Genomic DNA, 16,333 nt, shown 5'->3' with positions numbered 1-16,333 from the left:
ATTAATTTCAGTAAAATTGAATAAATTCTCCAATTTTGTTGATGAGGTTTATGCCGGCTTCGAATTATTAATTTAAAGGACAAGTCCACCTTCATAAGGATCGAGAGAATGCAGCAGTTTTAGTTAGTATACTACTATAGTAACCCGTCAGTGCATGAATATTTGAGGCCAAATCGGACAATCCATTCAAAAGTTATGAATATCGGTATTTTAAGTTTCTGTGCCGGTGCCATTGCTGGATAAGACTCGGAAGACTGCTACAGCTTGTGCTATACCATGCGTATTGACATGACAGTATAGGCCCAAAAGAAAATAATTTTCATAAAGAAAATTCAACATAATATTTTCACTCTTCTTGCAAAATAAAAGAACATTTGACTTGCCTCTAAGGCATGGGAATATAACGTTTTTAACAACCGTCAATAAGGAGTCAATTCAGGGACTGTGTATACATTATTTTCTTCCAATCAAAGTGAAAATTTTATTCTCTCTATCCAATTTCCTTATACGAGTCGTTTTTATCGTTCTGCACATTATTGACATCATTACATTGAAAGGCGGGCATCGAACAGTAGACCGTTACATGAACTTGTTTGTTATCACTTGTAATATCACATGACGTACATTTCGAGCTGAGCGCTACACTCTGCATAACATCATATTTCAACTTGCACTCTTGTACGTGTACTAAATGAAAAACAGACGGAGATCGATTTCATACGGAGTGATATTCGTGCTAATTTGGCAGGCGTTCCTCTTGCAATATTCACCAATTTTGTGAAAATAAGCCTGGGATCGTGTACAGATATGCCTGAAGTGAAGGAATCACCCAAAGGAGGTGCTCGAGGAGGTAAGAGAAAATATTTGCTTGAATGTATTCTGCTTCATGTCTGTAATGAGATGCAGAGAAAACGCCTAGTGCACCAGCGACGCCGCTGCTGCACAGCGCGCAGAGCCTACGCTGCTGCAGCAGCTCTCTTCTTGCAGCTTCGGCCTGCCAGTGCCCGAACCAGCTGCACATCACTACTGCAGGCTGGCATCTGGCTGTCGTCTGTTACCGGTGTGGGTTGGTGCGATGAAAATGTGTGCAGACTTCACGGCTGTGGATGTTGCCTGTTGTTGCCTGATGTGCTCTCTAAAGCTCCTACCCTTGGTCTGTAAATGTTTTCTGAAAGCTGTGTGGCAGTGATCATGATGAACAAATATTGAATAAAACTTGCTCTTTCAATAAACAAGTCAGTTGTCAGTTGAGTTGAGGTTGAGTTCGACATTATGACCTAATTTATGTCATTAAAAGTGTGACTGGCCTGGAAAACCTCACCACCGTCCACATCATAAAGGCTGGCAAGTTTGTGTCCGGGGGACAAGGGTTAAATTTACTTGTTTTTGTAGCATAAATTTACACACTATACACTCATACTTTGTACACAATTATGATATTTGAAATTCAAATGACACTTGTTTAAAGGACAAGTTCACCTTCATAAACATAAGGATTGAGAGAATGTAGCAATATTAGTAGAACACATCATTGAAAGTTTGAGGAAAATCAGACAATCCGTTCAAAAGTTATGAATTTTTGAAGTTTTTGTGCAGTACCCGCTGGATGAGAAGACTACTGCAGCGTATGAATAACTTAGATGTCACATGCGTACCTTGAACCTTGAACCTTGAAGTAGTAATCCCTTTCAGCAGTTCCTTGAAACTATCCCGGGATGGTAGAAGTGTCGTGCGTCAGTGAAAGGTGACATGGTGAACAGGATGATTTTAAGTGTCACTAATGTACAATAAAAGTGATGGTGCATAGTGCTAGTAAAAAAAACATGCATCTTTTCTTAGAGCATGTGTGACCCAACAGGAGGCTGCATCACTCGGATGACTGGAAGAGCAGCCTCTCTGAATGTTAATGGGTTGGTAATTGTGACCACAGGTCCTGGCAGATGGTTCCAGGTTCTAACAGCTCGGGGAAAAAAGGAAAATTTAAACACATCTATGGTCGCGATTGGGATTATGTACTTGAGCTTATGATCATGCCTTCCTATGTAGGTAGCTGGGAAAATCACATGTGGTAAACGTAGAAGTTGACAGTAGTGTATCTTATGAAAGAGGGTGCACTGTGCAAGGAGGCGTCGTGTGTGGAGACTATCCCAACCAAGAGCCGAGACCAGCGTTGAGGAAGATGTTGAATACCTGTAGTCTCCATGTACAAACCGAGCAGCAGTTTTCTGCACCTGCTCAAGAGAGTTTACCATTGTAGCTGTGTGTGGGTTCCAGGCCTCTGATGCATATTCTAGTTGGGGCCGGACAAGTGCGGTATAGGCTCTGGCCTTTACTTCCTTCGTGCATGGGGATAATGTTCTGCGGAGAAGCCCTAATGTCTTGCTTGCTCTGTGTCTGATGTTCTGGCAATGTTTGTTCCAGCTCAAGTCATGAGTGATTGTCACTCCCAGGTACTTGTATTCCTGTGCCTTAGGTATATGGACATTGTGGAGATGATACTGGAAAACGGAGGGATTACGTTTCCGGGTGATAGATAGGACGGCACATTTCTTCACATTGAAGCTCATAAGCCAAGTTGAAGACCACGTGGATAATTGCAGGAGGTCTTGTTGTAGTATGTGATGGTCTGAGATTGCATTTATTTCTCTGTAAATGACACAGTCATCAGCAAAGAGGCGGATATTAGACTGGATATTATCTTGTATGTCATTTATGAAGAGGAGAAAAAGAGTTGGTCCTAGTACTGAGCCTTGGGGCACTCCAGACGTGACATTCTTCCATGTGGACTTGGAACCATCAACAACCACAGCTTGCTGTCTGTTGGTGAGAAATGACATAATCCAGTTTAGTGTGTCCCCCGTTATGCCATAATAGCGAAGCTTGGTACACAGACGTTGATGGGGCACCCGATCGAAGGCCTTCTGGAAATCCAAGAAAACAGCATCAACCTGGCTACGCTTCTGGATGGTGGAGGACCAGTCATGTAGTGTAGATGTGAGCTGAGTGGTGGTGGAGAGTCCTCGGCGGAAGCCATGCTGTGCATCTGAGAGGATGTTACAGGATGCAAGATGCTTTGAAACTTGGCTAAGGACAATATGTTCCATTACCTTGCAACAAATGCAGGTTAGTGAAATAGGCCGGTAGTTTGAGGTCTCGCTCTTGTCACCAGACTTGTGTACAGGAGCTACGAGGGCCTGTCTCCATTGTGATGGAACTATACCATCATTGTAGCTCTGTTGGTATAGGAATGACAGAGCTGGGGCTATCTCATGTGCAATAAGCTGCAGGAGTCTGGGTGGGATCTCGTCTGGCCCGCTGGCCTTGGAGGGGTTTAATTGCTTTAGTTGCTTCTCCACTCCAGTCCTGTGAAAGTGCAGGTGACCTATCGATGCATAATCAGAGTGGCCTTTAGATGGGTTCTGTTCAGTATTTTCACTTGAAAACATCTCATGAAAATAATCGTTCAAAGCCTCTGCTTTTTCAGTAGCTGTGGCACACAACTTGGATGTAGTACGAAGAGATGGTATTCCGATGTGCTCAGATCTGCAGCTTTTGACGTATGACCAAAAAGCTTTGGGGTTGTCTGCCAGACTGGTCCCGATTATGTCATTTACATAGTCACGGTGGGCCTTGTGCACAGTTTTTGCCACTTGATTTCTAAACTCTCGGAACTTCCCCCATGTGGCTGTACTATTCTGACGAAGGGCACTCTTGAAGAGGCGGTCCCTCTTTCTCATCTGCCGTTTAATGGCTGGGGTGATCCATGGTAGATGTCGCTTACCTTTGGTCATCTTCGATGGCACGAGTTCCGTCAGACATCTCGTCAGGAAGTTTGCGATGATTGTCCAGTTTGTTTCCACATCTCTGTTTTCAGGGTCAGACTGAAGGAAGTGCGTTGAAAATTCTGCAGCAGCTTGTTTGAGCTCGTCAAGGTCAACTTTGTTGAAAAGGTGGATTTTTCTTGGAGGTTTTGATTGGTACTTTGGCCTAGATGAGATGTTGAATGTCAGGATGTGATGGTCCGAGATGCCAGGGTGTACTTTAACGTCATCAATAAGAGCGGGGTTAGACGTGACTATCAGATCGAGGGTGTTCCCTGAAGAAGGGCGAGTAACATCTTTCACCATCTGAAACAAGGAATTACTCAGTAGTACATCCAATAACTTCTGATGCGTAGCAGCAGTAGCAGGATTTGTTGTAGACTGCGTGTCCCAGTTTATGTCTGGATGGTTGAAATCCCCAGCTATGATGACATTTGGGTGTTTACGACAACTGCTCATCAGTAAGGACAGGGACTCAGCAAGGCCATCAACACTAGCCGGACGATTGTTTGGTGGGCAGTAATAGCAATTGTACAACAATATAAGGAAAATATAAAGAGAATTTCACAAATTTCCATCTTTTGAAAAAAGTACACATTCCCCTGACTCGTTACCGACACATGTTATGGGTAATATTATTCCCCCTGCCTTTAGAAAGAGGCAAGTCAAGTGCTCTTTTATTATGCGAAAAAAGTGAAAATACGTTGAATTTTCTTCAACATTTTCTTTATACTGTTGTACGCATATGACTCACAAGCTGTAGTAGTCTCCTCATCCAGCGGTTCCAACACAAAAATTTAAAAAATTCATAACTTTTGCAACGATTGTCCAATTTTCCTCAAACTTTCACTGATGTGTTCTACTAATATTGTTGCATTTTCTCAATCCTTATGTTTATGAAGGTGAACTTGTCCTTTAATGTTAGGCACATGTTTGCCGTAGTACTTAGGCCTACCGTACATGTAGGTTGCAGAATGACATTCTCATATAGAAATCTAGATGATCTATTTCACTATTCAGCTTCTTACCTCTCCACGATGTCCAGATCCAGCAATGATTATAACAGTGGATTAAGAGCTTTGGCTACATGTACACCCCATCAACATCAATTGCAGATTAGCCCAAAAGTACATTGTAACATGAAATTTGCAAACCAGCAGAATCTACGCAGTACTTGCTTGCCAGTCATCGTAATGCATGTGGTTTGCACACAGGTGCAAAGTATCACCTACAACTGTACAACTGTATCATAGCGTGTAGGGCTGCACGCTAATCTATTTTCTTTTTTCTACTGGTCCGACCTGCCTGTTGGTCCAGTGGGTACATGTACCTAGTTTTTCCATTTTTTACTGGTAAATTCCTGAAAAAGTTCAATACCGGTACTGGTCAGGGACTGTCGGACCAGTGCCAGTGTGCAGCCTTGCCTACTGGGTAAAATTTTGACTGTGATGAGTTGTAAGGCCCTACAGTGTAAGGGTATAATGGATACTCGTGGACGATGGATGAATAGGATGTCCATTGTAACTTGTGCAATTGTACATAAAGCAGTTTTCCCTTAAATGTCTATTTTAAGTGCATTTTTTTTTTGCCACTCTCCACTCTGATGAAGAACATGTCATAGAACATGAAATGAAGCAAGTCACAACAAAAGATAATTTGCTGTCTTTAACTCAAATGGGCATACTTGCTGGTAAAGGTCCACACTTTCTCAACAGCCATGTGCCAAGTCATATTTCTTTGTCAGGGTGTCAATGAGTGATAAATTTTCTGTATGTTTTGAGTATCAGGACTGTCAAATGTATTGGGAACAAACAATGACACTGTTCTTGGCAGGCTGGAGGAAAGGTTATTTCAAAATCAGTTGGGCCCCTGTGAATAATTTCTTGTCAAAGAAAGAAAAAAGATAATTTTAGTGCTGGAAGAAGGAGGAAATGAAGGAGGAAAAGAAAAACAAATGTTTCGAAATATTCAAAATATTATAAATTGAATGCTTGATGATGCCATACAGTGTACTGTAAACCAGCAGCAAAAACAAAGACTGGGAGCATGATATGAGTAATGATGGTGAATAAAGATTGTGAATACTGAAATACAGCTGCATCCACAATATGGGACTTTTCTTTGCTTTTGATGGGTAAGTTGTGTGTTGAATAAGCAGGGACAGTAATAATAATTTCAATCTTCAAGCTTCTTGAATTGGTTTTATCCAGTGATATGCAGGATATATACGGTGTATATTTCTAAAAGAAAACCGTGTATACACAGGTACAAATTTCATAAAATAAAACAATACTGTTCGGTTTTGCAAGACAGTTTGTGAGCAACGTAATACAGGACTTTGTATATATCCAAACAGTGCTTTAGTACAGAAAACATCACATTTCAAGGGAACACTTTGGGCACTTCAGCTTTCTCTGTGTCATACTCTTATTTCATCACATTTACAGTTTAGTGTTTCTTTACATTGCCAAGAGAAGATACATTGTATGCCAAGTATCTGAAATGGGGCCCCTAGAAATACTTAATAGTATCACTTTGAAACCATATGCTGTAAATACAGTGTATGTACAACAACAACAACAACAACAACAACAGCGACAACAACAACGACAACAACAGTGACTTCGGTTTGTGCACTTTTATATTTCATGATTGCCATGACAGCAAAGCTTTGTCCTGACTCCTCTTCAATGTCAGTTGTGCCCATGTGAGGCAATTAGTGAATTTGGCAGCCAGACTCTTGTTGATTATCTCGTTAGTGAATATCCGGTAAGGCCTGATGGCGTGACTTTTTTTTTTCTTTTGAAAAAGAAGGAAAAAAAAAAAGAAAGAGGGAGAGAGAGAGAAAGAGAGAAAAGGGAAGAGATTGATTGTAATTCAGAATACACACTAGTCTGATCTTTTCAGAGTGCTAAGCTATTATTAGAATACAAATGTGTACCACATATTGTTCAAATTTGCCATTATTGTAAAATCTTTGTCATTTGATAACAAAGTCTGTGAATATCAGTTGGTGAGATATCGATAGATGCAGATATTATCTCACTGCATTACAGTGAGCTTTGATTTTACTGTTTACAGGTTTAACCAGTTATTCATTAAAAATCCTTTGTATTCAGGTATAATAGTAATTTGCCACATTTGTAATTTCCACAAAGGGGGTGAAATTTCCAATGGCGAATTTGCCATTACTTCACATTTCAATCAGCATAGATACCGGTAATTGTAATTTATGTGTAATTTGACTTCCATTGTATTGACTTCTAAAGTTTACGTAATGTGAATAAGAATCAAGGTTGTCAAGGAGACTGTTACACAGCAATTTATGTTTCTGAAGGAGGTATTGTATCAAGTTACTACAGTGTGGCACTAATAAAATCATATTGTACATGTATTGGAAGTAAATATTGAATGCCTTCTATGATCAAAGAACTCTGTTTAGCATTATTTCCTATTTCAAAGTTTATGTTACTCCAATCCAGAGCTCTGCTGTGCAGTTCATTGAATGATTGTACATGTGTGTGAATACAATATGTACCTTTGAATCCTTATGAAAAGTAAATTTAAAATCTTTCATCAGGGAACTTTAGTGGAGCCCTAATAGAATGATCTACACTGTATGGTATCAGTACGTTTCTACAACAGTACATTGCAGTATCTTACAATTTTGTATCCAAAAGTTCCTGTCTAATGACATTAGTAATGTATGTTCTATTAAAGTAGTGCTATTTGTAGCTCTACATGTACAAGTGTAGGCTTATGGGTATAGTGTCAAGTGTGTTTCACAACTCCATGAGAAAAAAGCTCATTCTTCTTGCGTGGTGTATGATTTTAATGGAGACATCAGCTGGAAATATGATCACTGATGATGTCACCCTATGAACAACATAATGCAACATTCTGTAGGTGGGCAGCATGTGAGTGGAAATAATACCTCGTCTGTTCACGTCCTGGAGCCGCCAGGATGTCCCCTGCACCCTGCGGCAAGGCAACGATGAGACCCATAAATCATGCTTGGATGGACCACACGTGCAGGCTTTGAAGTTTAAATGCACAGTTTTGTCAAGGATTCTGGAAGGGTTTACTGTCATCCTGAGAGACTTGGGCTATTGGCAGTCTGGAGAAAAAGAAAAGAAAGAAAAGAACAAAACATATCTATGGCATTTCAACTTTGTGGTGCAGTGGATGGGTAATGACCTGGGATGCAATATCACATAATGCTGGGGAAATGAGCTTCCAAAATTGCCAGTGAAATGGATGATATTTCACATAAATTGCTAAAAAAAAAAGGGGGGGGGAGGAGAAAGAAAACGACCAAAACCCTCCCAAACTCAAACCTCATTTGGTCAATTCCACCGAAAGGTTGCATTTTATGAAAATCAAACTATTGAGTATAGATGACTAATGAAGCTTAATTAGATGATCTGGTATTGTTTACTCAAAGCAGCCTTTCACAACGGATATTTTGATACCTCATTTGTGAACATCGGTGAACGTGGAGAGGAGTTATGTCCGAAAAACCTTCATTTTTCATGAAAATTGCCAATTTTTGCAGAATTTATGTATCATTTCTGATACACTATTATGACCATAATACAGCTTGTGTAATTCTCAGATGGCTTATTTTCTGAATGTTCTTTGGTCATAGATTGGTTTTATGATGTTCTAGAACTTGTTCCGGCATCAGTAAATATTATTCTCTCAATCTAAAAATGTGGTAGTTGATAGCGTCCCATAAGTCACGTTTTTGTGTCCCATCAGTCACACTGGTTTTCCCTATCCTGCTACTGTACCAATGAGTAGATATTCATACCACTTGGCTCAGGGTAAGCACCAACTCTTTGCTACATTCAGGAAAGAAAATATCTTTCCAGAGACACTGTGTGTAAGAATATTTTAGAACTTACTTTCCCATGTGAAAAACGGTGGTCCTTAGATGTCCCATAAGTCACGACAGCAAGTTTTCGTTGCTGTATGTAATGCAATGATACTTTTCAAACTAAGTATGGTGTTTTCATAAACTGTGATATGATAGATCTAACCATGAACTGAGAAAAATGCATTTGATGCAACTATTTTCTCAAAATACTGGTTTGAAATTGCCGAAAATTGTCACTTTGTCCCATAAGTCACAATGGAATTGACCATTTAGGAGGAAGGAGAGATGAAGAAAATGAATGGATGAATAAGAGCACAGAAGAAGAACAGGATAATGATTTGCGACACAGGAGAGAGGGAAGTGCAGGAGGAGAGAGAGCAGGTTGACTGAAGAGCAGGCAGACAGTGAAGTGAGAGAAGAAGCTGACATAATATTACTAACGCTCTGCAGATAAACTGTGAGAGTACAGGAGGTCTATGCAAGGTCAAGATTTCAGTGATTTCAGTTAGCTAGCTCGAGAGAAGAATGAATGAGTAATTGAATGACTAAGTGTTTGAACTATAATATACAGAAATACACATTGTGAGACAAAATATTGGGAAGTGGAGGGGAAAGGTTGTATTATACAATGTACATTGTATTCAACGTGAAGTGCTCTTTAAAGCTAAAAATACAGTATATTTTCTGACACCAAACGTATCACAAATAGGACATACAATGTACCACTGTACATGCACTTTCAGTCAAAGTATACAAATTCATATTTCAAGGCTGAATTTTGCGTTTTTTTTAAAATTAAGTTTTAACATATTTCAACATGTACAATGATGTGCAAGTGAAAAATGAAACAGTACCAAATAATTCTCAAATCAAAAACATTCAAAAGACTGGAATTTTAGTGATCAAAGTGGAACCCAAAGTTTTTGGAGATTCTTGACTGAACTTTGCACCATGGATGCAAACATTACTATCACATCTACCAGATCACAGTGAAGCTTTACTGGTATTGAATGATCCCTTCTAGATGCCCCCAACTCCCCACTTCTTCTCTAGTGTGGTATAAGCCTGGTTCTATACAATTGTTACTTTATTCAGCACCCTTTTATGTCGCCGCCATTCGTCCCTGGAAAAATAAATAAAGGGAGGGAGCATGAACAGACAGCCTATTTCACGAGTAAGGAAGAGGGCAGTGCCCGCTCACCGTCAGCAATGGCTTCTGTGTAATCTGCAGTGTTAAAGAGCCAAGGCAGTCAGTTCGTAATGAGAGAGCTTTGTGATATGTCCAGAAAGAAAAATAATGACTGAGGGAAGCTTTGAAGGGATTAGATTCTTAATCCTTGATATGGGATTAAGAGTGCTAGTAGTAGGCTTTATCTCTCCTTTTCTTTTATCCAATACTGCCTTTTTTTTTTTTTGTCGAAGCATGTAAAAGGGGAGGTTTTCAGCTATACTCTTAAGCTTGCTCGTTTGGGCCAACAAAAGTGGGATTTAGAAGTGATTTTGTTGTAAGGACAGCATGTTTTGAATTTTACAGATTTGTGAATATTCAAAATCCATGTGATTAATAATTTCATATTGTAGGCCTTATTGTCTGAATAACATCTACAATGTGTATTTATAAGCCTTCGTTGTCCAACAAAATTGTCCACAAACTACATGTACTTGAGCATTATATGCAGCTTTGTAGCATGTGTGTGAAGATCATTTTTATGCCTCCGCAACGAAGTGGCCGGAGGCATTATGTTTTCGGGTCGTCCGTCCGTCCGTCCGTCCGTCCGTCCGTACGTCCGTACGTCCGTACGTCCGTACGTCCGTCCGTACGTCCGTCCGTCCCGTTTTGTTTTTGTCGATATCTCAAGAACCGTGTGGTGGTTTTACATCAAACTTGGTATGAGGGTATATCCTTGGGGGATAATACTTTGTGTGGATTTTAGGGTCACAGGGTCAAAGGTCAAAGGTCACAGGTTATTTTGTGGAAAAAAAATGTGAAATTTCATGTTTTTCTCCATATCTCGCAAATGGTTCAAGGTATCTTCATTGAACTTAGTATATATGCTTGTACCGATGGGCAGTGATTATCTAGGGAAGTTGGGGGTCATGGGTCAAAGGTCAGGGGGGTCAAAGGTCAACGTCAACTCCTAAAAATATCACTACTTTCCTTAAAATGCAATATGTCTGAAGGTTTTTTTTTAAAACTTGGTGTATGGCATGTATTACCCAATATATATTTTGGGGGAAGTTTCTTGCCAAAAGGTCAAAGGTCAAAAGGTAAAAGGTCAAGTGAAAGTGCTAAATTGCACTTTTTCCTCCATATCTCGAAAGTAACTCAAGGTATCATCATGAAACTTACATATTTATGCATGTTCAACCTAACAGTGATTCTCTTTGGAACTGTGAGGTCAAAGGTCAAAGGCCAGGTTTAGATAATGCTATTTTCCCATTTGATACTGAAATTATACTTTTTCTCAATACCTTGAAAATTACTCAATACATAAACTTATAAAAGGGTCAAAAGTCAAGTAAAAATCATAAGTTCCCCCAAATACCTGCACTCTGACATTTTAATCATTCATCCAATTGAACCTAGTTCTAGGAAAGTGAACATTCAGCACATTTGTGGCAAACCTGTCATTTTAATATTTTGCCAATTGTGTGAAACTGTCATCACACATTGTCAAGACATTGTACTATAGACCTATTAGGAGAACCATGCATTATGGCGGAGGCATATCAGTAGCCGTAGCGATATATCTAGTTTTTTCTGTTATTTAATGCATTCATAGGCTTTCTTCCACTTGATTACCAGTCTGCATTCAAAAGTTTATTTTCAAATATTTTTGCAATGGTTACAGCATACGCACCATCTGGTGAAATATTACGAGAAATCAAGAGACAAGCATGAACAAGTTGGTACATTGTATGACTTGATCCTTTTGATAGTTTAGAGCCACAGATTTGGCTTCTATTGCCTTTTTTTGCACCCCACAATAAAATCATAATTGCTGAATATGAAGGCACAACAGAAGAGGCAATACACATTATTGTGTATTAGAAATGTTTGAAGTATCTCCAGTTCTCCAGATGATATCGCAATTCCATATGGAGCTACTGTAGCTTCAAACACAAACAGCTCTCCAAATGTCAAGCCTACAGTAGTAGCAATGGGAATGCCGCATACATTATGTGCTGGATTTTAAAAAGGTGGTTTTTGTTATGGTGGAGATATTTCATGGAACTGTTGAAATGCTGAATATCATTTAAAGCTGTTGGAACATTGATTTAATAATGAGTTTGATAAGACAGACTTTTCTGGTTTCCATGCATTTTACACTGTTTTTGTTTTTATGCCTCCGCAACGAAGTGGCCGGAGGCATTATGTTTTCGGGTCGTCCGTCCGTCCGTCCGTCCGTCCGTCCGTACGTCCGTACGTCCGTACGTCCGTACGTCTGTACGTCCGTCCGTACGTCCGTCCGTCCCGTTTTGTTTTTGTCGATATCTCAAGAACCGTGTGGTGGTTTTACATCAAACTTGGTATGAGGGTATATCCTTGGGGGATGATACTTTGTGTGGATTTTAAGGTCACAGGGTCAAAGGTCAAAGGTCACAGGTTATTTTGTGAAAAAAAATTGAAATTTCATGTTTTTCTCCATATCTCGCAAATGGTTCAAGGTATCTTCATGGAACTTAGTATATATGCTTGTACCGATGGGCAGTGATTATCTAGGGAAGTTGGGGTCATGGGTCAAAGGTCAGGGGTCAAAGGTCAAGGTCAACTCCTCAAAATATCACTACTTTCCTTAAAATGCAATATGCCTGAAGGGTTTTTTTTTTTTTTTCAAACTTGATGTATGGCATGTATTACCCAATATATATTTTTGGGGAAGTTTCTTGCCAAAAGGTCAAAGGTCGAAAGGTAAAAGGTCAAGTGAAAGTGCTAAATTGCACTTTTTCCTCCATATCTCGAAAGTAACTCAAGGTATCGTCATGAAACGTACATATTTATGCATGTTCAACCTAACAGTGATTCTCTTTGGAACTGTGAGATCAAAGGTCAAAGGCCAGGTTTAGATAATGCTATTTTCCCATTTGATACTGAAATTATGCTTTTTCTCAATACCTTGAAAATTACTCAATGCATAGACTTATAAAAGGGTCAAAAGTCAAGTAAAAATCATCAGTTCCCCAAATACCTGCACTCTGACATTTTAATCATTCATCCAATTGAACCTAGTTCTAGAAAAAGTGAACATTCAGCACATTTGTGTCAAACCTGTCATTTTAATATTTTGCCAATTGTGTGAGACTGTCATCACACATTGTCAAGACATTGTACTATAGACCTATTAGGAGAACCATGCATTATGGCGGAGGCATATCAGTAGCCGTAGCGATATATCTAGTTTTCCATTAATGTTAGATTTGAATCATAGTTTTACAGTGGTCAATAGCACAATCAGGGTATACAATTGTGTAACAGGGGAAAAATGAAAAAACTTGGTGAAAATGCTTTTTTTTTTTGCTGTTTGTTGTAGCTGAGTATTCAAATTTTAATATCATGTAAAGAAAGAGTCAAAATTTTGCATTAAACTGTGCATAAATTAGCATTTTAATTAGGGGTGTCGAATTACATTGAAATAACTAATATATTGGAAAAATTCATAAAAAGAGGAGAATTTTTTTTTCATCTGATATTGCTGTTAGATATTCCTGATGAATAACCCTTTCATTCATCACCAGTACATAGCCATGACATATCACAAAATATGAATAAATGTCATATTTTCACTTCTCAAAATGGATGATCAATTTTGTAGGCATTATTTTGAATTCAAATAAAACCACTTTTACATATTTTATCATTTTTCACTTTTGCCAAAGAGTGAAGAGGTGAAACTTTCAGGAATAGGTAACAGACATATATTGGCCATTATTACAAAGTTTTATGAAATTAGGGCTTGTACTTAGGAAGATATGATATTTTTCATCAAAAAATTATCTGTACAGTTTGACCTTGAATGTGCGCACAGTGTTTGGATCCATTCTCATATATTGTAAACACAGATAGAAGAACGAATTTGAGGTTTATGATGACTTGAGTTGATATCCAAGCTGTGACACTCAAACAATGACATATTAAGCCAAAATACTATGTTTTTGCTTATGATATCTTTAGAAATTGAACAAGCATTGAAATATGAACACTGAACACTTATCATATGACCTTCATGCAGTATACAACATGGGCGTGGATCGGTCTTTTTTTTCCTATCAGCAATTTGTAAAAATATTAAAAAATAAGTTCTTATTGCTCAAATTTGCTAAAATTTTCACACAATAGATTTCTACACATGTACAATTCATGGCTAAAAATACAAGGATATTCAATAAGGGGAAAAGATTCTTTTAAGTAGTCAGTATACATCACTGAAAATACTGAAAAACGGCTGCACTTATTTTCCTCAGCATTTGAAAATGGCTCAAAACACAAAACTGGCTGAACATTTATTGGCAAACAGCACACCATATTGTAGTGTGTCTTCTGCACTTTAGGGAAGAGCAGAAAAATAAGCTGTTTCTCCATGAATAGCTGTACAGCATGGGTTAAAAGGTCACAATGTCACAAAAATAAGCCAGCATTACACTCCTACCAGGATGGGACTTCAGACCTCATAACTTTCTCCAGCTGAAAGGACCACTGTTTTTTATTGCATGCAAGCAATGCCAGGAAAAAATCCATTAATTTGATACCAAACACATAGGGGTAGACTTAAAATATGGACCTCAAATCTTGATTTTACATAAGTTGTAAAACGCTTTTTTTGACGCATTACATGGTTTTTTTTTTGGACTTTTTGGTAATTAATCTTTAATAATTAACAGTAAATGAGAAGAAATTAGCTATTGTATTACTACATATGATTACTGATGTCTTGGTATGCTGCATGTGAATTTTTAAGTCAGTTGGTGCATTCTTTTAGAAGTTACAATTTTTTAAAGTGAGAAAGTCATGATTGCATACCCTGATTGTGCTTATCACCCAGTGTATGGGCGTGATCCACCTGTGTAATGTAATACTTCCTGCATGGTTGAGACACATCCATGATGGGTGTGTTAGCCAAGTGGGGCAGTGGAAGAGGTCATCCCCAGAGGTCAAAGTAAAGGTCGAGGTCAAGTGCAAGGGGAATGTGTGGTATGCAGTGCAGCTGTGTGCAGTTTATAGAAAATATCTGCATTATGTCAGTTCAGATTGCACTGGCAGTATTAGTTATGTACATGTAGGCCTTAGACACGTACATTGTACATTAATATTGTGTACAACAAGTTTGTGTTCTACATACACTTGTAGATATCAGAGGGTCCCATCTTGCAGGTCCTACATCTTGCAGTGCCCAACTCATTCAGGGCATCCTAAGCTGCATGTGTACATGCATACCAGTGTATGTTCTACTACATGTACACATGTACATTGCATGATATATTGTAGTATAAAAAGCTGTTCTTTTCAAAAGGGTTGAATTTCGTGAATTTTAGCGAATCACAATTGGGCCACAAATTTAACAACACACAAAAATATTTAGAATAGACAAGCAAATCACAAAAAAAACAACTTGCGAAAATGTCTACTGAGCTCCTCATTCGCAAAAATGTCTGTACATGTACGCGAAAATAACAGCTTAAAGGTACTGTATACCATTGGGAGCAGTGATTTAACATTTTTTAAAGTTTATCACATTTGATGCATGTGTAGCTCAGTTGTATCACAAAACATCATACAAAAATTTAGCAATAAAGCCTGAAATATAAAGGAGATCCATATCAAGGTTTTTCTCAATAAACCATATACTGTATGGTTTATTCTAGAAACAATTTTATTATAACTACATGTATTGTGCGCCTTTCCCTGTACACATACAAAGTGTACGTAGTATGCATTCGTGCTTGTGCTAAATGTATTGAGTGTATGATAGCTTGAAACATCTGCTTCAATCTGTAAATCATGCACTATGTTTATCATGAAAATGCCATAGTCTGTGCTTTTGAATGCATGAACCCTTATGTGGAACCTTGATATTTCATTCTATTCCACCTGAAAACACACCTTTTCTTCTTTTTTTTTTCTTTTTACCAAAACCAGTTTTCTGCTCCTCACCTACAATGTTAGAAGTTATAAACAGAGATATATTACAATTGACACTAGATGTACACAAATGCTGATGAAATTCTGCCGTTTCAACATTAATTTCATACATCATATATGCGAGATCTGTGGACTTGCACAACTTTGTGAGATAACATTTTTTTTTTAATCACATGAGGAGCAAGATTTATGACCGAGTGTGTCTTGAAGGATATTGCAATCAAGAGTGACTTGCAATGGCCAATAATACCAGTGGAAAAGGAAGGAGAGAGAGGAGAGAAAAAAAAAATAAAAGAGCATGCATGAATACTTCTTTCTTTTTTGTAGTCTTCGTCTGGCTCTCTGTTTATTGAGACCATCACACTTTATTTTCATCAAAATTCCTGCGATGTTTTTATTGCTTTCCCGTTGAGACTTCATGGCTTCGATACAACTCGTACCCCATGATTCATGACTGCACGCCCTCTGTGTACTGCGGATGCACGTAAACAAACC

General features: G+C 38.5%; 1 pseudogene; it reads left to right on the top strand.

The window, feature by feature from the left end:
* The first annotated feature begins 699 nt into the window (after nucleotides 1–699).
* The window catches only part of LOC139727496 (dystrobrevin beta-like), a 111,497-nt pseudogene continuing 95,863 nt past the window's right edge, over nucleotides 700–16,333 (top strand).

Source organism: Diadema antillarum, unplaced genomic scaffold, assembly GCF_040938485.1.
Source record: "Diadema antillarum isolate AM-2024a unplaced genomic scaffold, OU_Dant_1.0 seq00000133_RagTag, whole genome shotgun sequence".
Taxonomy (NCBI): Eukaryota; Metazoa; Echinodermata; class Echinoidea; order Diadematoida; family Diadematidae; genus Diadema; species Diadema antillarum.
Note: the sequence above shows the minus strand (reverse complement) of the source record. Positions and strands in the feature narration are given on the sequence as shown.